The sequence below is a fragment of the Pyrgilauda ruficollis genome, unplaced genomic scaffold (assembly GCF_017590135.1).
Source record: "Pyrgilauda ruficollis isolate IOZ18807 unplaced genomic scaffold, ASM1759013v1 scaffold46, whole genome shotgun sequence".
NCBI lineage: Eukaryota > Metazoa > Chordata > Aves > Passeriformes > Passeridae > Pyrgilauda > Pyrgilauda ruficollis.
Window position 1 is genome coordinate 2,789,622 of NW_024526155.1, and position 23,713 is coordinate 2,813,334.

Consider the following 23,713-nt stretch of genomic DNA (forward strand, 5'->3'; position numbering starts at 1 on the left):
GGTACCATTAGGGAAATCAAAAGAAACAAAGAACCAGTCACTTTGTTTTTTGTTTCTACTTTTTGGTTTTAATCCTACATTTTCTGACTTTTGAGTTGATTGCAGGTTTGTTTCAGGGCTGTGTTTTGTAACAGAAAACCTATGGTTAGAGTTCTGCAAACAGAGCCTGTGCTACAGTACTGACATCTGCTAACAGAGCCATGATGGGCAGAGATGGGCTGGTTTGTGATTTTTGGCCAGTTCAGCTATTCCTACAAGAGTCACTGGTGTAAGAGTAGTTGTACTGACAAAACTCCCAGATTGTAATTTTGTCACTGCTTCTATGACATGACCTTTTCCACCCAAAATAAACACAGTACAAAAAGCTAAATAGCTGCCTAATAGCCACTGTCTCCTGTGCAGGCTCCGGAGATTTTCATGTGAATCTGTGGCTGGAAAACAGGCACGGGACTGGTGCTTGAAGTCTCTGTGTTTAGTGACGTGTTTTGTTTATGGCCTCATTAAAAGTCTTTTAAACTATTAAACTCCAGCTGAATCTTGGCATTTTCTTTGCATACAAGCCTCCTGAGATCCCCCACTATGAGTTGTAAGGGTCTCTAGGGAAACCCAAGGGCTAATCCTCTTCTTTGCTTAACTCAGAGATTATCAAAAGAGGGACAGCGGAAAGGAAAATCTGTCCCTGGAGCTAATCTGATCTAAGGCCTGTGCAGCTCTTCAGAAAAATGCTCTGATGGTTTTAGTGTTAAAAATCTGCCTTTAAAATAGAAATTAAACATTTAGTCATTTGTCTTGGCCTGGCTTCAGTTTTTTAAATGTCTGTAATGTATATTTTTAAAGAAGTTTCTCATTTTTTTTCTTAAAAATTACAGCTATGGAACTAAAGGTTTTTATGTTCAATTAAGAGATGCTTTTTTTCTAGGTCATCTCAGCATAGCTATAAATTGTCACCTGGTTGCTAGACCTGACTTTCCAGATATGAAGCTAACATTCCTTAATGGAAGGGACTGAGATGGAGCAAAAGAAAGCCTATTGATAGAACCTCAATAACAATATTTATCTCTGCAGAGACATACACTTAATTTTTGAAATGCTGAAGTGAAATACTTCATTGGGATACTGAAGGGTGTGGAAGAAGTTTTCCTCTGAAACCTGTTAGTAGCTGCTGGGGACTCCCAGTCATCAAAGACAGGAGGAGATGGTTTGGGTGAGGACAGTGATTTGAGGGTTTCTCTGATGATTGTCACGTGTCTGGTTTCACTCACTCCAGAATTCTGATTTGCAGGGATTTGTTCTTCTCTGTTGCTACCCCAGCTTTAGGACAGTCTGCCCATTTTGAAATGTCAGATCTATTGCTAGAGTGGAGTTTATGGGTACCACCACAGTGAGGATTTTGGCTGAGATAATTTGGAAGGTGCCCATGGACAACAGTAATCTCACACCAAAGTGTGCAACTGCCTCCCTATAAATTCAGGAAATCCTTCAGGATGTGAGGGTCAGGCATCCATTGCACAGACCAAGAACTCTGAGCTTGGCCTTGTGTGCTCCCAGGAACTGGTCAGGAGTTTCTTTATGAATTAAAGCAGATGATGAACTGCAAGATGCAGAGGAAAAACCCCTCTGCTGATTCTTCACAAGCATTGCCTTGAGTCAGCAGCACATGACACTGTCCTTCAAGGTTACATCTGCAGGAGAGGACAACCAGGAGAGCTGGGCCGAGCACGAGAGAACACTTTCAGCAAATTCCCTCCCTTATCTGGGATTTTTATGGCTCCTCTGGGAGGATTATGACCTTCTATCTCCTTTCCATGGAGGGTGGATTTTGTTTTGAAAACATCTTTTTCCTGCAGAAGTGTCATAGTCAGTTGAAGTCAATTTTATAAACCTTCCTTCTCAAAATGCAGTACCAGCAGACTTTTGTTTTTCACTTATAATGGTGACAAATCCAATAACTATGCAGTGCATTAACTTCTCTGCTGCTGCAATCTTCTGTATTTTGATGTTTGTTTTCTGAATTTATTTGTCTGAATTGGATCTAACCACTGAGAAACTCAAAACCTCAAATTTAAGTGCAGACTTCTATAAACTACTGTTTTCCAGGCTCTTGTACTGACATACCATTGCTGCAGGGCAAATGTATGTGTGGTTACTCCAGATTATAGTTCTGTCCTTCTAATTGTTGAGGGCAAAATATATAGTTTTAACTGGTTTGTGTGTACCAAACCCAGTTCCTATGTGTTCTATTAGGAGTGGAAGCTATATTTTGTTTTGGAGAAAGTTATCTATCATTTCTCTCCCTGAAAAAAAAAAAATAAAAATCTTTCCATCAGAATCCTTTTGCCTCAGATTATTCCCATGCTGAACTTACAGCATCTCTCTTTCAAGAATGGTCCATAAATTTTGCTACAGCTTCCTAGACATTCTGATGCCGAAATTTAAAATAAGAAACAGAAGCATCTTGCTATAACATAGTTTCTTTCTTGGAAAACCAGTTCAGTAGGTTAGGAGGAAAAAAAAAATAGATGTAATAGGTTCCAATTTTAGTGAGGCTTTTGCCAGGTTACATTGTAGGTGGGGGAAAAAAATCTGGTCAGGGTTAAGTGGCTGGAAAATAGGTATGTGGTTGGTGGCAGGGGATGGGGACAGACATTAAATTAATGATTAAAGAAGGTGTGGTGTCAGGCTTGCAGGGCTTATCAAAAGAGCAGCTTTGGAGCTGGCTGCACTTGGCTCACATATGGTCAATACTTTTTTTGGGTATTGGTATCTGGGGCTGCGTGTTTTAAAGAGGATATATGAGGTTTGCAAAGAGTGGGGATGGGAAGGATTGCAAATGTCCTTTAGCATGACACTGGAATTCTAAAGTTTCTGATAAATAGAAGGAATCTTTAGAACTAAGACATTGTACTAGGTCTAGCTGTGATGGAGCTTAGGAGCTGGTTACTTTTGCTCTAGGTAAGAAGTTCTTTTAAAAAGAACACTGACATTTTCCTCTGTGTCAAAGGGAATAAGTAAAAAAGTAATTGGATTCAGTTACTGCAAAGTTGCAAGTTGATTTGTGTAAGATACTAGGAAAATTAAATGATGAAAGTTGTGAAGCATCTGAAAGATGTATCCAAGGAGGCTTCAAATTTCCTTTACTGTACATTTTTAGCAACAAATTAGATTGAAATCAATCAGGAGTGGTCTTGAAATATTTATCCAACTGTTGTGCAAGGGGAAGAACTTGCTGACCTTTAGAGTCTTCCTTTTCTATGATAATCTGTCTCAAAAACTAATTTCTTCTATTTTGCTTACAAGAAATCAAATTCTAAAATCCTCATGTGCGTAGAGCTGTTTTTGTGACTGTTTCCCACTTTGTTTTTCTTCTCTTCCATGATTTGTTTGATTTTTCCCCACACTTGTGGACGTGTGTTGACATTACGACTGGCTGGAAGGAGAATGGTGGCTTCCTATATTGAAAATATTGAGATTTCTAGAACAAATTAATCTACTTATAAAGAAAGAAAACAATATATATTTTTTTCCAAACAATCTCCATAAAACTGGGGGAAGGCCAAACTAAAATATTCCTTTTGATATGCTTGGCATGTTTTGATGCCTATCAGAAACAACACATGGAGACACAGATGTGGAATTAAGAGGGAGGAGGAAATACTGATGTTGTTATTAGAAGGCGACGTCCACATTGTTGATTTTGAACAAATCCAACAAAGCTGCTGGTTAATGCAGTGCTGGTGTGTGTTTGGATGACAGCCCCAAGTGTGAGAGTGGTGCTTGAGCACACAGTTGGCGTGGAGCATCCCAAAAACCACGGCAGGCCGTGCTGGTCTCCGTGCCAGTGCCCATCCTTTTGATGTGGCTGCCACATGTGCACAGCCCTGCCAGCACCGAATTAGGCAGACTTTTCATTAGAAAGAAAATTGTCAACCACTGCTTTTACAGGCTTCCAAGAATGATCCTGCCCTCCACCCCACCCCCAATACGTTTGTTTGAGGGGAGGAAAATTTTTATGGACAGAAATCTGGTTTCTTGGTTGTGTGAGTAACTAGAACCGGACAGATACAGAATTTGCTGCCTCGATGATAGCAGGGCTGATAGCAAGGCCGGGACCTCTTTTGACTCCAGTGATAGTTTTGGGGGCTCATTTTCTGGTGTGATAGACAGGTGTCTTGATTAACACTGTCAGCCCTCAGGTACAGCGACAGAGATGACAGCAGGAAGAGAAAATAAATCAGTTAATGAAGTTGTGTGAGTCATTGCTGGGTATCCATGTTAGAATAAGGCTTTTTCACCCTCCTGGCAGGATACATGACCTCATATGCCCACAGGAGACTCTGTGTTGGATTTGTTCCATTTTGTGTAATTTTGAAATTCATGAAGTTCATTGGAAGGATTAATTATGTATAAGGCATGTGTCTGCATGTTCTTTTCATCTGCGAATGTTACCCTGTGTGCAGTTATTAGGGGTCTGATTGGACTCAACATTTTGACAAGAATTCAGTGACAAAAGGGGCCCATTAGTCTTTGAAGTCATGGGCCAAGGAAGAGGAATGCCAGTAACATCAGTAATGACCTCATTTAACTTGTGACAGAGTACAAGATAATCAGGAAAGGTCATTGTAATATAACTGTGGTTTATTCTATATGCAGCCCAACTCATGTTTCAGCCAGGCTGTGTTGCAATTTTAATGAATGTGAAATCCTCTTATGTTCTCATGCAGGAAGGATGGACAGAACATGACAACAAATGGAAAGATCCTTCCCTCTCTGATATACTTAAAAGTGAATTAGCAAAGAGCTAGGAACAATAAAAGGCTTTTTGTCTTCTGTGAATTTTTTTTTTAAAATAATTTTTTACTAAAGAAGCAATCTTGTCAACAGGAAAAAAAGTAGTTTCCATGTTGTCTTTTCATAGCTACAAAAAACAAAGATTTCTCTTTTCAGTCAAAACTGAAAAGCTGTAGGGACAGTCTGTTTGAAATTTCCAGGGGAAAACAAAATATAGTCCACATTAACAGAAGATTTCTGTGAACCTCTAATGCAATTATCCCGCTGCTTTATGAGCAGTATGAGTATGCAATCGTCAGCTTTGGAAATCCATCTCCCCTCTGCACAAGTTACACCCAAAGTAACAAAACTTTTGGGAAAGAAAATAATCAAAACAAAACCATTTCTGCTGTCTCTTTCATACTCTTTCCTTAGGTTTCATCCTCTTATGACCCTGTATACTTTAGATTTTGGAATAGATTTACATAAAAGAACAAGAATACTGTAAACCAGACAATTGTCCTGGTATTTTTGTCCTGCTGGGAGACAAGAATTACTGGAAATATCTTGGAATAAAGCTGCATTCAGAAGAAACCTCTGTTCGTGCAGTCCTCTGAGATTTGGGTATTTTACAAAGGGCTTGAGTCAACATCAGACTTTTCTATTTCTAATGTGGTTCAGCTTTTGTGCACTGACACTGGAGGTAGTTTCCATTAGATGCCCATGGGCTGTCATTCTCTCTTCTGGTTTGCTTCTCAGCTGTGTCTTTTCAACAGTTAACTTTTATGGTTTCAGCAGTCTCCACTTGAGGTTTGCAGACATCTCCAGTTAAGATGAATTGTCATCCATATGGACAGACTTCTGTTTCATCAGATTTTTTTGGAATAAAGACTATTTTGTCATCAGCACAAGAAAGGATGATATTTCCTTTGTTTAGCCCATGTTAGGAATGTTTTGAGCAGACAAAGCCCATAAGGGCCTGATTTCCAAAACCAGCTCTAGATTGTGCTATCAGCTCATTTCCCTCCTGTACAGAACTGGCTTTGTGTTTGTGTTTTAAGATGAAAATCATATCCCAGCCAAGGCTGGATGTACAGACCTTTAGGGGAGGATTCATAGACTAAGAATGGCATCTCTGGGGAGCTGGGGCTCCTCAGGGCTGGGACATGTCCCCATTGTGCCTCAGAACTAAAGCAACCCTGTGAGAGAGATGGAAAACCTCCTTTCATGCCCAAAGCATGCCATGTTAAAGAGGGACAGTGAAGCAGGAGATACACATGATGCAAGGGCTTGTTTATATCTTATACTCAGCAGACAGAGCTATTTGCACATCCACATGCTTTCCTGATTTCTTCACGGTGTTTGGAATTATGTAAGGACCAGCGACAGGAACCACCATGTGCTCAATGTGCTCCATTGATCTCATCACCACGAATGAATTTCCACACAAAGTTTTAGTGGTGACTAAACTTTGTGGATCCTGCCTTGGAATGCTTTGGTTGCAGGATAAGTCATGGCACAGATTTTTCAAGCTAATTCCTTCTGCTGATACCTCACAGTCTTTTCAAGAGTTTGTGAAGAGATGTGTCTCATCCCCACTCCCAAACTGATGAGCAGGGCTACAAATTTTAGTTTCAAGTCTGCTTGAATATCCAAACAGTTGACTCTGATTTCACAATAGCTGGATGTTTGAAAACATTCAAGTGTGTAGAAATACTGTGACACTAATTTAAATGTCTCACGGTCAAAGCCTTGCAGTTGTTTTCTTGCAACACGTGTCTCTTACTGGAAGCAAAACAAGTGGGGCGAGTGGAAAACATGTGACTCCCTCCCTTATTTACATCCCCTTCCCACCCCTGCCAGCCAGCACAGTTTGAATATGAAAGTCACTGGAGCAGCCTATAAATATTCAGAGAAATCCAGGCGGGGCAAAAATGTTGCAAAAACCTTTGACTAACAGTTCACAGACCCTGTGAGTTGGGACTAACCACCGCTGGCCAGGGACACGGGCTGGATTCAAACAAAGGCTGATTGTAATTTTGTGGTTGGACATGAATGTTTTGCACAGCACTGATTGAGGCCTCTTTGAAAACTGGGCCAGGGTTGTAAAATAACCTATTTACTGCAGAGTGCATTGTATTTGAAAACACAGTAAAGCCTTGTAGATTCTAGCTGGGCTTGGTAGAGACCTTGCAGCTGAAAAAAAGCTGTTCTGGCTATGAGGAGTCTTGTGGGATCTTGCTTATTTTATTTGTTGCCCGTGATTGGGTGAGGTAAAGTGAAACAAACACAAAACAAGGAATTGGGTATCTTTAGTTTCTAATTCCAATTTTTCCATTGATTTTTCTCTTTGACCTTTGGCAAATCATTTAACCCTTTGGCCCTTTGATTTCTTACACAAAGAAGTGGGATAAGACTGTGCTGGTCAGACAGCATGATGACTAATGAATTAATGTTAATGAATTAATAATTGTAAAGCCTGCAGTCCATGCAAAGCCTTATGCTAGTGGTGAATGCTACAGGAGTCTCGTGAGTCTGTTCAGCTTTGCCTCTATATGATGAAGTCACCTCCCACTGAATTACTTTGGGGTCTCAGCTGAGCCCAGGGCTGAGCTTGAGGGTTGAACTTGTGACCCATGGCACGAGCGGTGTGGTGACCTCCAGCCTGAGACAGAGCATGAGGAACTGAGCTCTTAAAAGTCAGCAGGTGTTGAAAGCTGCAGGTTTGCTCTTTCTGAGCTCCACACCATGCTGCAAGAGCCTCAAGTCCCCTAACTTTGTGGCTGTCCCTCAGAGCCGCTCTGTGAGCAGCAGTCAGTCAGCAGCACCTGGAGCAAGGTGGAAACCTGGTTCTCCTCGCTGGTGCAGTCTGGGGAACTCAGGCACCCGAGGATAAACCCCCAGTTGAGCCAAGGCAGAGGGGGAGCACGGGCTCCCCCAGGGACAGGGCTGTAACCTGCCTGCCCAGGCTCCGCCGGCGCAGCAAGAGCGACGTGGGTTTGCTTTAGCTCCTGAAGCTTGTCATCAGGCTTTTCATTTGTTGATTTGTTGCTTCCATCCTTTCTATAAGGTCTTGCACAGCAGCTCTAGTTACCTGCCTGCCCTGGAAATGTGAGCGGTTGGAGATGTGAGACGTGTTGTCTGTAGAGACTGAGCCTCAGCTGAGGGCTGGCTCTCCTCATCCTTGCTCACACCTGGCTGCTAGCAGCAAGCTGAGCAATTGAGAGCTCTGGGTAGTCAGCATGTATTAGGCCCCCTGAACCCTTTTCTAGTTATTTGGATCTGAGAGAAAACCTAATAAAAAGGCTTTCTTTGGTTAAAAAAAAAAAAAGTGCAGATCTTGGCTAAATTCCATAGCAAAGGTAAAAATAGAGGGAGAATAGACAGGTACTGTAGATAATTCACTACAACAAATTTGATTTCAGATGTAACTTCGGATTGTTTCTCACCTGGTTAGGACCTAACTGCTACAAATCTACTCTGCATGATCTGCCTCCATATATTTATATGTTGTTTGTGTGACTTCCACACAGAACAAGCCATGATAGAAATCTTTCATTTAATTAAAATTGATTTTAAAATTCCCTTGATCAATAACGAGTTAAAATTCATCCTGGCAGTGATGGGAATAGCAAACCTTCTGAGAAAAGCTTTCAGGCCAGTGGTTTTGGCTTTAGAGACTGGGTCTTGCCTGAAATGATCCCTTTCTTGGCTCCAGGATTCGTGGTGCTTGGCACATTATGGTTTACCCTATAGCCCAGCTTGTCAACCACCCATATGAAAAGCTGAGACATCCAGTCTAAAGGTCTCTTTATTTTTGTGCCCTTTTCAGTGTAGATGCTTTAAACTTCAAACTCTTTGTAGCTCTGTTGTCATCAGTTTGGTAATGCCTACTGGGCTTCAAAATGAAATTAGAATTTAGTGGAAAATGACCCAATATTTCTTCTTTGATTCCTGCACTGCAGCCTATCTAAAGCGTTTGAAGTCCTTGCTCAGATGGCAAAATGGGGTAAGTTATTAGTAAAGGGATATTTAACTGCTGAGTTTTAAAGATTGCAAAATCCCTCTGCATTTAAGTCTTATCCCCCTGCAGAAGAAAGACCCAAAGCAAATATATATAATATAGAAGAACATGGTTTATGTAACCTTGCCTTAGAGAAATTGGAGAGATTAATAAAGACTGGCTTCAAATGACAGTAATGCTCTGTTGTTCACACTCCAGGGTGCTTCCTAATTAATTGTCTCAAGCCTTTGCTGAGAGATACTTTACCAAAAGTGCTGTGATCAAGGAAAATTAAGAGGCTGAGGTACTCACTCGGTGCTGCTTCTCTCCTGAGAGTTGCTCATTTGTCCCATGCCATCATTCCCATCTCAGTGATGAGAACTTTGCAGCTGGATCCTCCTGCTTGTCTTCCCTTGAAGCCACATTGACCTGAGATAACAAATCAGCAAATTGACACAGAGGATCTGATAGCAGCGTTGGGGCACTTGTTAACTCTGGACTAGCCTTAACAGTTTAAGTCTGGGTAATTAATGTGTAAATGACATCAATTAACACAGTTTCATAGAGAGTGAAACCAGAGAGCTACAAAAAGTGCATTGAACAGGAATTGCAGCAAATCAGTGTCAAACAGGAAGGAAAGGAAATTTCAGCTGTAGTAGAAAGGTCTGGCATGATCTTTGATCGCATGGGGATGTGTTCACCATTTTATTCCCTGGTTGGGGAAACTGGTGTGTTATTGAGTTGTTGACTGGCATCTTGTGTTGGAAACATTGAGAGCTGATTTGCTGTTGTTTGCTGTCTCTTATAGAAGTACAGAAATCCAAAAGATGCCATGAGGAGGAAAGGTTTCTGGAAGTAGCACTAAGCATTTCCTAGCACATGGGAAAGGGCAAACCGATCACTCAGTTTAAATTAACTCTATAACATTGAAAGCACTGTACAAAATTAGTAAACATTGTGATAGTGGGACTTCTTTGCCATTAAAAAAAAAAAAATTAGGACTCCTTCATGTTAATATGAGAGGTAATAATTTCTTATTAAAAAGGCTGTTCCTTGCAGAAGTGGGATGGTGCCCTGGGGCTGTAGTTGGCTGTGGTTGTACAGCCTGGGACAGGTGGGTGACACGAGCTGCAGGGTGCCCAGGCCTGGCTGGGGGTGCTGCCACAAGCAGGTGGCAGTGCCAGGAATAGGCTCTCGGTCTCCCAGGTTCCCTGCTCTCACCTCCAGACAACACTGCTCTGCCTGCAAAAAATTCCTTTGCCCATTTTTCTTTTTATACCTACATTAACACATTTTTACAGTAAAGTAGCCAAACCTTACTCATTTTACTTTTTGATGAGAAACACTTTTCACAGCTCTGCTTGGTAATAAAATTAGACGTTTCGTGCTTTCCAATCATGCAGGTGGTGATTAGGGACTCGTTTCATGCTTGCTGCAGCCCAGTTTCTCTGAGCATCTTGGATGCATTGCAGGAAAATTCCATGCTGTTCCCCAGGTGAGCCTTTCAGGCCACCCTGTGCTGTGGCACCCTGTATTTCAGTGTGCTTGTTCTGTGCTTTGAGATGACTGGAACTCTTGCTTTTCCATTTTTCCTCTCTTTTCTCCCTTGGCCTGCTCCCAAATAACTAAAAAATTTTTCAAGTAATGCATTCTGGCTATTGATTTGTTTTTCTTGTTTGCTTGGCACTAAAAGTAGGAAGAAGTGTGTCTAAAACAACCAGTAGGATGGTACACAAATGGCTTTCTTAAATTTTCCTATTTATATTTAAACAAAAAATTCAGTAGCAGTTTGTACTTTTTGGTTTTCTCAAACAGTTCCTCCTAGGGGGGCATATCCTTGTGGGAACAATGCTGCTGTCAGAAGGATAGGAAAGCATCTACAATGATTTGATTTGATTTTTCTTTCCTGCTCCACTATTCCACAGTGGAGCATAAGGCTGTTAGATCCTTGCTAATAAAGTAATTCCAGTGACTGTGCAAAGAAATGTCAAAATGTTAATACAGTCATCAAGAGCTCCCAGGCTGCCTCAGCTATTTGAATTGATTTCAGAGGGTTCTGATCAGAGGAACAGTTCCTTCCTTGGAGTTTAAATATGCTTTATTTTCCATTAAGGCATTCTGGAGCCTCTGCCTTCCTCCCTGAAGTCCTAGTTGGGGGAACACTTGCCAAGTCAAACAACCCCCATTTTCCCTCTTTGCTCACACACCTGCTGTTTGTTTCTCTATTCTCCAGCCTTGTCATTGTGCCATTCCAGTTGTTGCTCATTGTCACAGGGGAACTGGGTACATAAAGCTGAGGTAATTTAAGGGAAATAGAAGACAGACAGATGAAATTGCCCAAATTTTCATTAGGGCCAGGATGGGTATGGTAATAAAAAGGTATTAAAAATTACATATCTATATATATTCACACATATCATATATTTCAGGATGAAGAATGGCCACCACCTGAGTTTCTGAATGATGTGAGAAGCAGGAGCTGACCTCTTCCTGCACAATGGGAAGCTCAGTAAGTCCCACTCCAGACTTTTACCACCACCACCACCTGGATGGCAAATTCTGGCCTGTTTATCCTGTCAAAACATTATTACCTAATGCAATTTCAAGTTTTCTCAGCAATTTCATTAAAAGATATGTGTTTTTCTGTAATAAGAGCAAGAATATGTATAGTTTTTGCTATGGAAAAATGTTGGTTATTTCGTACATCTAATTTTATTTTGATTGGAGATGAAAATGGACAGTGCTTCCCAGAAGAAAACTTGACCCTACACACAACTACACTGGAGGCAATTTAGGGATTATAGTTTGTATTTGCTGATATAATTTTCTGTTGTGTGGAAAATTTAGCTTGCAGAAAGTCTGTAAGACTGGCCAGAGAGCATGAGAGAGAGATATTACATTACTTTCAATCACCCAACTGTTGGTTTAGATGAAAAGCCTTTCTGTTTTCCTCTTACAGTTTCTGCTTCAACCTTTTGTGCTTGTGAGCCGTGTAGTCATAGTCTGTGGACCTGAAAACAGCACCTAAGCTGGGGTAAATTATTTTATTTGGTGTTCCTGGTGTGGTGTATTTGAAGTGTTGGAAATGGCTTTTAATGCTTACCTGCTTCAAAGGCAGAACTCTTATGGTGATAATGGTTTGAGGGAACTGGGAGAAAGGAGAAACAGCAAAAGCTGCTGCTGTGTCTGATTTTCCAGTGCATCCTTTTCAGTGGATCCCTGGGACACACCTTGAGTTCTGGTACTGCCTGAAGTTCCCTTGTGGTTTCTTTTTGTCTTTTCCTCTCAGGACCCTTTAGACCATCTGTGGCTTGTGGAGAATATGAAAGCTCCTTCCTGTGTCCAAGATCAATAGCTTTAAAACCAGAGCACAAGAAGCCACTAATCATCTTTTCCACCAGGCGTGATTAATTTGTGAAGTGCTTCAGCTAGTTCCCTTTGAAGTTCCCTTTCCATTTATTTTTTATTTTTTTTCAGCAAGTGTCCAAAACTCAGAGGCCCACACCCACATGTGTCCTGCAAGAGGCTGGGGCTGGCGAGGACTCCTCTGGAGTCTCTGCTGTTTGGATGTGGGTGGGCCAGAGCTCTTTTTGGAAAGCTCTCCCAGGTCCTGGAAATGTGATTTAAAAACCAGTTGAGATGTTTCCCAAAGCACCCTGGCTTCAGTGGAAAGTGGCGCTGCTTTCCTGTCTGAATCTTGGATGGAGAAAAGAAGGAGAAAGGAGGGGGAGGAAAAAACACCCCAAGCAGCCGCACTACAAGATTTAATTGAGTGTGTTTCAGTTCCTCAGCCTCATGCCAGCTGAATAAGAAAGTGACTGAGAGAAGCTACATCCCACATCACCTCCTCTTTCTGTGAGTAAATAAGACATTCCAGCAGTGCTGAGGCTGGGCCAGTGGAAATATTTTTTTAATTATTGTTGTTATTATATTTTTAAAGTGTTATTTTTAAAGTTAAGTCATCCACAAATCCACCTGGTCTCTCTTCCTGCTTCTCCTGCACGCCACAGCAGCACTGAGGGCTGCTGTTATTACAGAAGGGGAAACTGCATGTGATGTGTGAATGGCTTCCCTGGAACTCTGAAACTGCACAAGTGCCACACTGTCAGCTTTGCAAATACCAAAAAATGGCTGTTCTGCAAACGGGTGATGTGGCATTGGCTCACCCAGGGATGCACACGCCAGCTTGTCAGTGTGGGGATGCACATGAGCCTCAGCACTGCTTCCAGTTGTGTTTGGCCAGAGTTTTCTAATTGATCTCTGGCACTCAAAGAGCTGCCCTTGTGCACAAGCCATGGAAGGCTGAGTTGTAGCTGATTGTTGCTCAGTTTGCAGGTACAAATAACTCTGTGCAGCCACATTTCCCTCTCTGCACAGGTACATTCCAGTGATCGGAATTTGAAACTGAGCATTGCAATGTGTGTATCAAAGACATGTGCTGCTCTTGTAAGGCTGCCACTGAGTGCTAGGTAGGGAAGGCATCCACAACCTGTTGCCAGGAAATCCCTCTTTGAAAACAGGACCAGGCTACTATTTATTTTTAATATACCAGATTTGTTTATTTTTTGTTCATGCATATTCAGTCATAACCACTTCTGGCTGCTACAGGAGCTGTGAGGCTCTGTGAAAAACTCTGTTTTCTTCACTTTTGCAGCACTAGCTAAGGATGGAACTGAAACCTAATGAGGAAGCTTGTGCTGGCAATGTTTCTTACCCAAATGTGTCGACTCGTGCATTTCTGGGCATCTGTGCTCAATATGAAGCACCTGCTCATGTAAGGTATGTTCTGTAAAGATTGGATGATGGCCCAGCTGGAAAGGAAGAATTCACACATTTAAGAAAAAATACCTGTTGAAGGCACAGTGGTGAGCAAAGAAGCTCGTGGTTCTGCAGCAACAGGAATATCAGGGGTGGGAGGGAAGTCTCCACAGCAGGAACAGAGAATGCAGACAGAAAATGAAAATGTTCTGCAGTGATTGCAGTAAACTGCTAATGTGCAAAACAGAGGCAAGTGGTTCCCTCTGTGGTTCTGGCAGTGTGAAATGAGTTTTCTGCTCTCTCTTAAGGGTGACCCACTTATAAAGTAGTTGAATGATGACAGTAGACATCACTGAGGCTACAGCTAAATAGATACAGCTGTAGATGTTCTCCTAAAGGAGAACCTCACAGAAAAGAACTCAGGGAATCCAGGCCTTGGTTGCAGTTAACAGTGGATGCAGTTTCTCCTGGTTTTACTAGAGATGTGTGTTTGTCAAATTGAGTATAAAAATTATGCCCTATTTAAACCATTCTCCCTTGTTTCTCTTTCATCCATCCTGTTTCTGTTCTGTATTCTAAGGCTGCTTTTCATCTCCCAGAACAGGACAAGATCTCTTGTCTCTGGACAATTCACATTCCAGGGTTTCATGGCTAATGTTTGTGCCTCTGGTGTCTCCTTACCTATGGCTGGATGTTATGAGGGAATCATGACCACTGTGATTTGGAATATACACAAAAACGATGGTTTTCATGACTTTGTAAACATTAGGTAGTAGCAGACATTATTTATTAAATTATGTGATAAATAATGTAGAAATATTTGTATTTTTTCACCTTAAAACAGAAAATAACTATTAGTCCTTACATTGAATTTTCATGTTCTAGTCTCCCAGCATGAAACAGTTTCCTGCATGTTGGTCCCCAAGCTGTGTCCTGAATTGGGTGCAGCTGATGTATGAATTTGGCCAATGTCCACATAAGGACATAAGGTGAAATTCTCTCCCCAAGAAATGAAAGGGCAGCATTGCCAGCTCAAGGCTTGGACTGTCCCTGAGCCATCCTCTGGGTTTGTTTCTTAGGAAAGCAAGTGATTCCCAAACCAGCTGCTGGTGCTGAGACTATTTGAAACCATCAGCTCCAATTGCTTTGAACTATCCTAACTTCAAAACAGGCATGTGACTTTGTGTACTAAATCCAAACTGCAGAAAAAAAAGTTGCTTCTGGGGCTGGAAACTTGCATGAAACTTGCCCAAGTTTAGCAGTAATTCAAATACTTATGAGTGAGTTATGATCCCTTAAAGCTCACCACGCCCGCCTTGGAAAGGATGAGGCCACTCAGAGTGGAGATATTGGTCCTTAGGAAAAGGCTGCCCATCCATGAGTTCTCCTTCTTCTCCCTGAGTGCTGTTCCTTAACTTGTCTGCTGCACAACGGATTTTATCATTTGTTACCCATTTACTGCCAAGGCATTCCTGCACCTGCAGCAGCAGCTCCAGGCAGGGAATGTGGGGTGCAAGTGCTTGTCCTGGAAGGTGCAGGACATTTTAGGGGTTCATTCTTTTGCCAGTGGTACTTCATCCCTGCCTAGTTACTTTCTGGTTATTTTCCTCCCAGTTTGTGTTCCCGTGTGTCAGCCCACAGACTGCAGGCCAGTTTGTTTCATGGGGATTGAGGACCTGGTTCACAGCTAAAACCTTCTTTTCTGGGTTCTCTGCATTTTGTTTTTCCCCTGTGCAGAGGAGCACAGGGCACAGTGTGTAACTGGGATTCAGCCTTTTCAGAGTGGCAGTGTTTCCCGAGTTCAACAAGCAATGAGAGGTGAAGGTGACACAATATTAGGTCTAGGACTGACAGCTTGGACGATATTTATTTAATATCATGACTAATATTAAGCTTCTTTTCTTTTCTTCTTTTCTGGCTTTGTTTGCTTTCTTCATCCATTACAGGTTTTCCTTTCCTGGTTTTGGAGGGGTGTAAGGATGAAGCTGCAGTTTCAGTAAAGTCACTAACAGTAGAGTTTCATCACACCCACACAAATGATGGTTGGTGGTGCACTATTTCTGTACAAACATTTCACTGAATTTGTAGCTTTTGTATTGAGCTGTATCTTCCTCCTGAATAGTTTTTAAATGGTTGGTAAGAGAGGATTTGAGGTCTTTCAAATCTCACCCTAAAATCCCCAGTAAAATTCATGTTGCTATTGAACATGTTGGATAGAAAAATAATGCTAAGGAAATGGTTCAGAAATATTATTAATATAAAATGTAAGAGGTTTGCCCTGTGGTTGTTTTGTGTCTTTTTCTTGTGCCTGGGAATGCTGGTTTGGATGCATGTGTGAAATGGCGGGGGCTTTTCCTCCTCTTGTAAACCATTTATTTCCTTCTTGTGGAGAAAGAAGCTTTGCAAAAAGAAGTGAGGCAAAGAGAGACAAAGAGACTGTAAGGATGGATGATGGAGTGCTGATATTGGCACATGTACAGGTCTGTGTTCTTTGTGGCTGACACAGTGCACTGTGCCTCGGTAATGCAGCATCTGCCTTGGCACAGGGGCTCTCTAATATTCATGGAAGTTAGAAAGCAGTCGAAGATACATTTCTTTCTCTTTCCCCGCCTTTCCCCCTTCCTTTGAAACCTCAAGGTGTTGACTGGTGGCTCACTATAGCACTTAGTTTGTTACCACCCATTCACACCTCTGCGTGTCTACTGTCCCCACCTCCTCTCACACTTCCCTTGCTGTAACGATGTGTTGCAGAAATAAATTGTGTTGCACAATGAGTGTGTAGAAAGAACAAGAGGGTATTTAAAAGCTGAGAAATCGGAGAACTGGTGTGGAAAGAGAGAGAGAGGGAAGTGCTTTTGGCACACTGAGCTGGTAGTATATTATAATTCAAGCTCGGTGTCTGCTGCGCCGCAGTGATTATAACACTCATTTGAATTTAACAGGAAGGAATTGAAAAGCCCAGACTTGGGGTGCTGCTTGAGAGCTTGGGAGTTCAGTGTGGCTTCTCTGCTTTCCTCTAGGACCTGTATGAAAAATAAATGTTTTTCTGTTTTGGTTTTAGGACTAGTTTTATTCCCCCTCTCAGGTCTGAAACCAACAGAGGACTTTCAAAGATTCTGCTTAATTGTGGATCCTTAAAAATCCCACTCAGTACCTTGAGAGGTTTGCCTTGGTGTGAAGAGACTTTCTGAGACAGAGAAATGAGAAGAAATAAACATTTAGTGTTTCAGCCATGCAATCGTAACACTTTCCTTTAGTTCCACATCCCTCTGGGAAGATTGTGCCCCTTGATCACACTCTAAACGAGCCAAGGCCGTGCTTTGCATTCACACAGCACAGGCAGACACCAGGCACCTTTTGCATTCCATGTGCAAACCTCCTTCGCTCGCTCTTGGAAGCTGGTGCTGAAGGAGATGATACCAAACTTTATTATTTTCTTTCCAATTCTGTTAAATCTCAGTGAGCTCCCAATTTGAAATGATGGCTTGCCCTTAAAGAGCTGCTTGCACTTGACAAGTGTGTGGCAGTACTTCATTAATTACCAGCAGCCCTTCCCAGCACAACCTCAGTTAGGTAGAATATTTGTTCAGCGCACATAATTATCTCTCTGTCGTTCTCTCTCTCATATCGATTCATGTGGAAAATATGATTAAAACATGAACATCTACAAATGATTCAGAATAACGAGAGGAAAGGCCATTGTTTTTTCACACTGACTATACTAGATTACTATAATTACAGCTGAATGGTTATACATTTCTCTGTGTCCCCCACAAGACTATGCTCATTCACAGCCTCAATGTACCGTTTAAAATTAGAGAGGTTTAAAAGAAATAGCCTCTTAAGGATGTTTCTTTGACCCATTAAGGACCTTTACCTTGGCACTTGCACATGTAATCTCTGGCATAAGGTCATGCAAAGCGGGGGTAGGGCTAGGAAAAGAAACACCAACCCCTCAGACATCTGTTGTGGTGCTCTGGCCAAGAGCGGAGGGGAGGCAGTGCCAGTTCGGCAGCCGCTCCTGCAGATTGCAGTCGGCTTGCTTTTGATGCCAGCGTTAATAATGTGGGCTTCCCGCTGAGTGGGTGGCACTGCCAGATTCCTAATTAGAATCCACTAAAAGCAGCAAAAGGTGAAGGGGTCATTTCTTTCCACCCCCCACGTCTTCATCTCTTCTCCCAGAAGGTTTGTTTAGCCTCGTTTTTATTTCGGCCTCTTAGCCCGACCGAGAGGAGTGGGGCAGGGTCCTGTACGCTCTTGCCTTGATCTCAAATTAAACAACTGGAAATTTTGATCTGCTGAAGCCCTGAGGAAGGCCTGATTCACTGTGGTGTGTGTGGAGATGACAGAACTAATTTCACACTTCATCCATTGTGCGCAGTGGGTTCACTTGCTGTTTGCTCCTGCAGCTGGTGCAGACTCCCGAGACAGGACATCGTTATCCTCTCCTGATTTGATACAGGCTACGTGGGAAGGGCCTGGTGCAGAGGGTGAGGGCACCTTATGTGTATCCCATTGGTAGCTCTTCCTTTCTCTTAAGAGGCTGTAAATTCTATTCCAGAGATTTGGTTTGTTCCTGAACAGCTTCAGGCTGCTTTTTCCTGGAATCATAGAATGGTTTGGCTTGGAAGGGACCTTAAAGATAATCTTGTTCCATATCTTCCATAGGCAGGGACATCTTCCACTATTCCAGGTTGCTCCAAGTTCCATTTAACCTGGCTTTGAACACTGCCAGTGATGGGGCAGCCACAGCTTCTGTTTTAGGTTGGTTCCAGATTATTTGAACAATTTGGAGATCCTTGAAAAGGCTCTGGGAACTCAGGCTGAGAAATAATTGAATTGTAGGATTCTTGACATGAAGTGTGGCTGGATGTGCTTATGTCCTCTGGGAGAACAAGTTTGGAAGCAGGCAGGGCACAGAGGCACAGCTTGGAGAAACCAGCCCAGGTGAGCACAAGCCAGCCTGAGTGTACTGTGGCCATCCCTTTCCAGCTGGATGTGCACATCCCAAGAGCTCTACTCTGATGGAATGGATGGGAAGTTCCTGAAAGACAAAATAACAGTTTTCAGGATGAGGTTTCTGCTTTTTTGTCTCCTCCCCTTCATATTCTTAAGCGGGTGCCACTTTAGAAGTTTATCTGTTTATCTCTGATTGCTTGTTAAAGTAATGGGATTAATTGTACCAAAACCCAGGCAAAATGCAACCTGCAAATTGAGGGGCAAAGAGTTCAGCAAGAATTGCAGGCCAGGACCTGAAGCTGCTGTCACTGCACCTCGCGTAAGGAATGTGCAGAGATTTTTTCTAGCCATGAAACAAGGCATTCAGTTTTTGCTTGTAAGGTTTCAGTTGCAAATCTGAAAGTTGAGCTACACAGAATTACTCATGAATCAAAACTGGAGAAGGGAGTCCCGTGAACTCTTGCCAGCTGAAACTTCTGACTTTTCCTTGGCTTTACCTTTAATTTGCTGTTAGAAAACCTGTGATCAAGTTTTAGCCAGTGAGCCAGAATTAGCCAACTAATCAGCAGCCTTTCTCATCGCCTGATTAAATGAAATCCTTCATACTGTCCTGCCTTTTGATCAGTAATGCAGAGGATGCATATTCCAGTAACTGTGAATGCAGAACAATGAGTTTTCTGCCAGAATTATTTCAGCACAACTGCACTGCCCCCTCCAAATAGCCCCTGACTAGCCCAACCTTTGGGATGGAAGGGAAATTGCCTTTCTTGGCGTCCACAAAATACATACCATTGACCAGTAAATGCCTTCTAGTTAGAACATTATTTCAGTTCCTTTCTATTTGCATCTTATAAAATAAAACAATGTCAAATCTATTTTTTTTTTCTGTCTCCTAACAAGGACATAATATTTGTGACAAATATTTTGGAAAATTCATGTAACACATGTATGGATATAAATGAGAAAGAGCTGAAAAGAAGAAAAAAGTCCAGGTTCCAGACACGGTGAGAGAGAAAGGGAAAAAAACCATAATTCTGAGAGACAGCAAATGTGTATCTTTTGTTTGGTAATATGGTATCTATGTAATGTCTCTGAAATGGCCACAGTTAAAGTTCATGCTACATTAGGAAAGCAAAGTGGTTTACATTGAAACTTAATAGAAGTCAATTGTGTTTGAAACATCTGATGCAGAAATAAAACACCTTATGTTTTGTGGGAGCGAGGAGCTGCATATTTGGCACTCGTTCTTCTTTCTAAACACGTGTGCTCCCTCTATCAGTTTGAGATAATCCAGGTCTGGCTCCTGCCCAGTCGCTCCTCCTAACCAGAATTACGTGAGACACGTTGAGCTCACTGTGCACACTCCACTCCCTCTTGAGTGAGAATTAGTTATCATCTTCTGCAAATCTTCCACCTTCCAAGAGATCATTATTAACAATGAGTTTTCATTTCTTTCATCTTCACTTCTTTTCTTTGTTTGGGGAGACCTTGGGAGTTTTCCACTTACATTTTTTTAATTTTTTTTTCTGTTACTTAATGTTTTTTTCATACAAACTTCAAACTCTTGAAGTTCATATCAGAACATGATCTCTAGGGTTGCTGTTGTTTGATCCACTTCCCTAAACAACCAGAAAATAAAGTTTCACTGACAAATCCACTCCTTTGTAGGAAGGTACGGTCATGAACTGATCCTCCAATTGAACTAAGTTATCCTGTGGACACCTTCCAACTTCTGCTGCCTCCCACTCAATTACATGCTTATTTTCCTAATCCTCTATTTGACAGGCACAGAGTTTTACCATTTCGCATTCCAGCTGAAACGGGAACCTCTATTCTTTGCTGCTTTAGATGTGTGCAGGCATTCACACCTCCAGAGTGTCAGGGGATCTGAACACAGGGAGTCAGGCTTTGAGAACGTAATCTGGAGTTTGCAAACATTGGTGCACTTCTGCACCCTCTTCTTTCTGAGGGGCTGAAAGCCAATTCAATTAGCTATTGAAGTGTTCTATTTGGAAGATTAATTGGGATTTGGATTTTAAGACAGGATTAATGTGTTGTTTTGCAGTTTTATTAACTACAAGGTTATATGACAAGTCTATAAGAGAACTGAAAATATTAACCAGAATTCCAAATCCAAAATTCAGTGCTGTCACTATTCCTTCAGTCACACTCCCTTTAAATGTCACAATGTCTTCACTGGGAACAAGTAGCAAACTTTATCCAATCACTTATGTATATGAGGTTCAAACTAAGTAACTTTAAGTAAATGACACATTTGTTTTTTCCTTGTCTAAATTTAGGCAAGCTAAGGTGTCAAAATTTATCTTATACTCTCTCATAAAAAAAAAAAAAAGACAAGAAAATGTGAGCTCATCAGCCACAGTTAGGATTGTATGCATTTATCTTAATTGTGCAAAATAATGCTTTTATTTTTCAATATAAATCTTAAATTCTGATGGAAAAATTAATCTGAAATGTTGTGAAAGTCTGTATATGTTTTTTACAGCTAGTAGTCATTTGACTTAGTGACATTTCCTATGCTTTCAGTGTATTTTAATTAGATGTTAAGGATAGAATTAGGATAGGCCTCTTTTTTTTTGATTTATAGGGTGCTATTGGAAACCAGGATTAGTTTAGAATCTTGATCTGTGTCAGAAAGGGAGATCAGGTTTTTCTATTTCATATACCAATTTATTAAATCATATTCTCCTAGCAGCTATTCCTGTTAAATAGAAATTGGTCAGTTTTGTACCTGTGTCATAAGTAGGAAAACAACTTATCTTGTGAAACAGTCCGAAGAGTGTGGAAAACCTGATCCCAAAAGGAAAAGTGATAACACAGTGAACTTTTCATGTCAAAATTTTAAACTCTGCTCTAACAATCTCTTTCCTTGGGGATTAATCTCCATGGCACTGTAGCTGTAAGTCACCTTCCCTTACCAGGCTTTGTTTTTGTTGGCACTCTTGTAGGTTTTCCTTTTCTCCTTTGCAAAGCTTTGGTGAGTGCGTGAAGACAATCTGGTTTGCTGTGCATGAGGACGTGAGGGAGGTGAATCTGTCTGGAAAGAGCTGAGGGTTGTTCTGCAGACTGCAGTATTACCCTGCACAGTACAGTTTGTGTCGAGGAAGGAAACGGGTTCTGCTCCAGCCAGAATTAAGTGCTGAGCAGAGGAACAGAAAGGAGCTTAAGCACTGAGCTGGTTGAGAATGTACAGCTGTATTTTTAAGTTTATTCCTCTTCCTCACATCGTCATAGGGTGGTTTGGGAGGAAGGGACCTTGTAGATAATCCCGCTCCAACCCCCTGCCATGGCAGGAACACCTTCCACCACCCCAGAGTGTTCCAAGCCCCATCTAACCTGGCCTTGGACACTTCCAGGGATCCAGGGGCAGCCACAGCTTCTCTGGGCACCCTGTGCCAGGGCCTCAGCACCCTCACAGGGAAGAATTTCCTCCTAACACTTAATCTAGACCTCCTCTCTTTTAGTTCAAAATCATTCCTCCTTCTCCTATTGTTATGTCTTGAATACATCTTCAAGATTCAAAGTTTACAATATGAAATTTCTTCCTGGCTATGGCTACTTCAAGCTTTGAAGAGCTGTGGGGTTTTTTCGGTGGGATTTTTTGGGGTTTTTTTGTGAGGTTTTTGTGTAGTTTTTTTAACGAAAGAATGTTGTTTTTTCAGGATTCCAGCTTTCCTTTTCTGTACTCATTTGTCCCTCCATTTGTTTTTTTTTAAAAGCATAATTTTTAAATGAACAAGACAGTGAAATAATAACACTGCTTCCCCACATGAGGGCAAGTTTAAAACCATTTGAATGCAGAGCATAAGGCAGGAATCACAAGTTTTCTCACCTTGACATTACTATTGTCATAAAACCCAGACAATGCTGTGGCTAAATAAGAGTCCTACCTGGACTTTATCACATAGGACTTTGTTTTTCCTAAAGCCACAGTTCTTGGTATCCCAGAACCAGGTGAATACCTGGTCCTTCCAGAAGAGAAAATTTAGGATCTTGAGCAAAAAGAGTGATTTAAAATTTGAAAAGAAGATATGGCTTTTGGTTGAGTTGGAGGGGACTGGGGGTGGTTGGTGTTTTTTCCTTTTTTTTTTTTTTTTGATTGTTTTGTGGTCTTAAGTCCTGAGCCCTGACTTTTGAATGCCCAGATTTGACAGCACTAGACTAATATTGGAAAGCCATTCCTGGTGGGGAGGGCTGACCTGCACACCCCCATTCTGCCACGGTGTGTGCTCTGTCAGTGGACCTAACACAAAATCAAAACTTAACATTGCCAAAAACCAGAGGAAGAAAGCAATTCCCTGGACAGCCTGGACCAGCAGTGCAGCCACGGGACAGGAGCCCTTCCTTCCCTGCCCTGCCTGGACATGTGCTGAGCTCGTGTGTGAGCCCTGCCCTGCCCCGGGCTGCTGCTGGGGCAGCTGGCTCACAGCAGTGCAGCTGTCAGCAGCACCCCAGCCTGCAGCACAGGCTGCTCCTGGGCTCTCCAGCATCCAGCTCCCAGCAGGGCTCCCTGGCCCAATCTGTTGAAGACAGAGAGAATCCCTGAGCAGGAGCTTTTGTCTCTGCCCCCCTTGATCATAGTGACACCGTCAATAATTGCAAGTACATTTCATGTATGACATCCATGGAACTCACACAGCAGTGCAGACCTTAGTGCTTCCTGGTGCTTTTAAGTTCTCAACACTGGCTTTGCACCCATCTAGGAGAGTCTGTCTCTGCCCTTCATCACTGCAGTTGCAGCATGGCAGGAAATCCTCTCTTTGGGGACCAGTCATTGCTGTCTCCTTCCTCCTCTCCTAGCCCCACGCTTGAGCAGTGCTGTTCCTTGATTGTGATCTAAACTGTCCTTATCTCATGCCAGACACCGGGATGGCTGCAAGGCATCATTTCCTGCTGGGCACTGCCAGGCACAGAGCATATGCTAGACATCCACAGGCAGATGGGGTTGGTTGGGGCCAGTGAAGCATGAAAAAACAGGGGCCTGGGTAGGAAGAGGCTGAAGAATTCCACAAACTGGTTGAGTGCCACATCCCAAGCAATGTTAACAGCTCATTAACATTCCTACAGGGCTGGCGGGTCAGCACGGAGGTCAAAAAAATTAAGGACTATTTTCTTAAGGAAACAGGAGGTAAAGAGGTTTAGATCCACACAGCTGGTGTAGAACACAATGCAAAGATTGGCCTGGAAGAAGGAAAAGGGGAATGC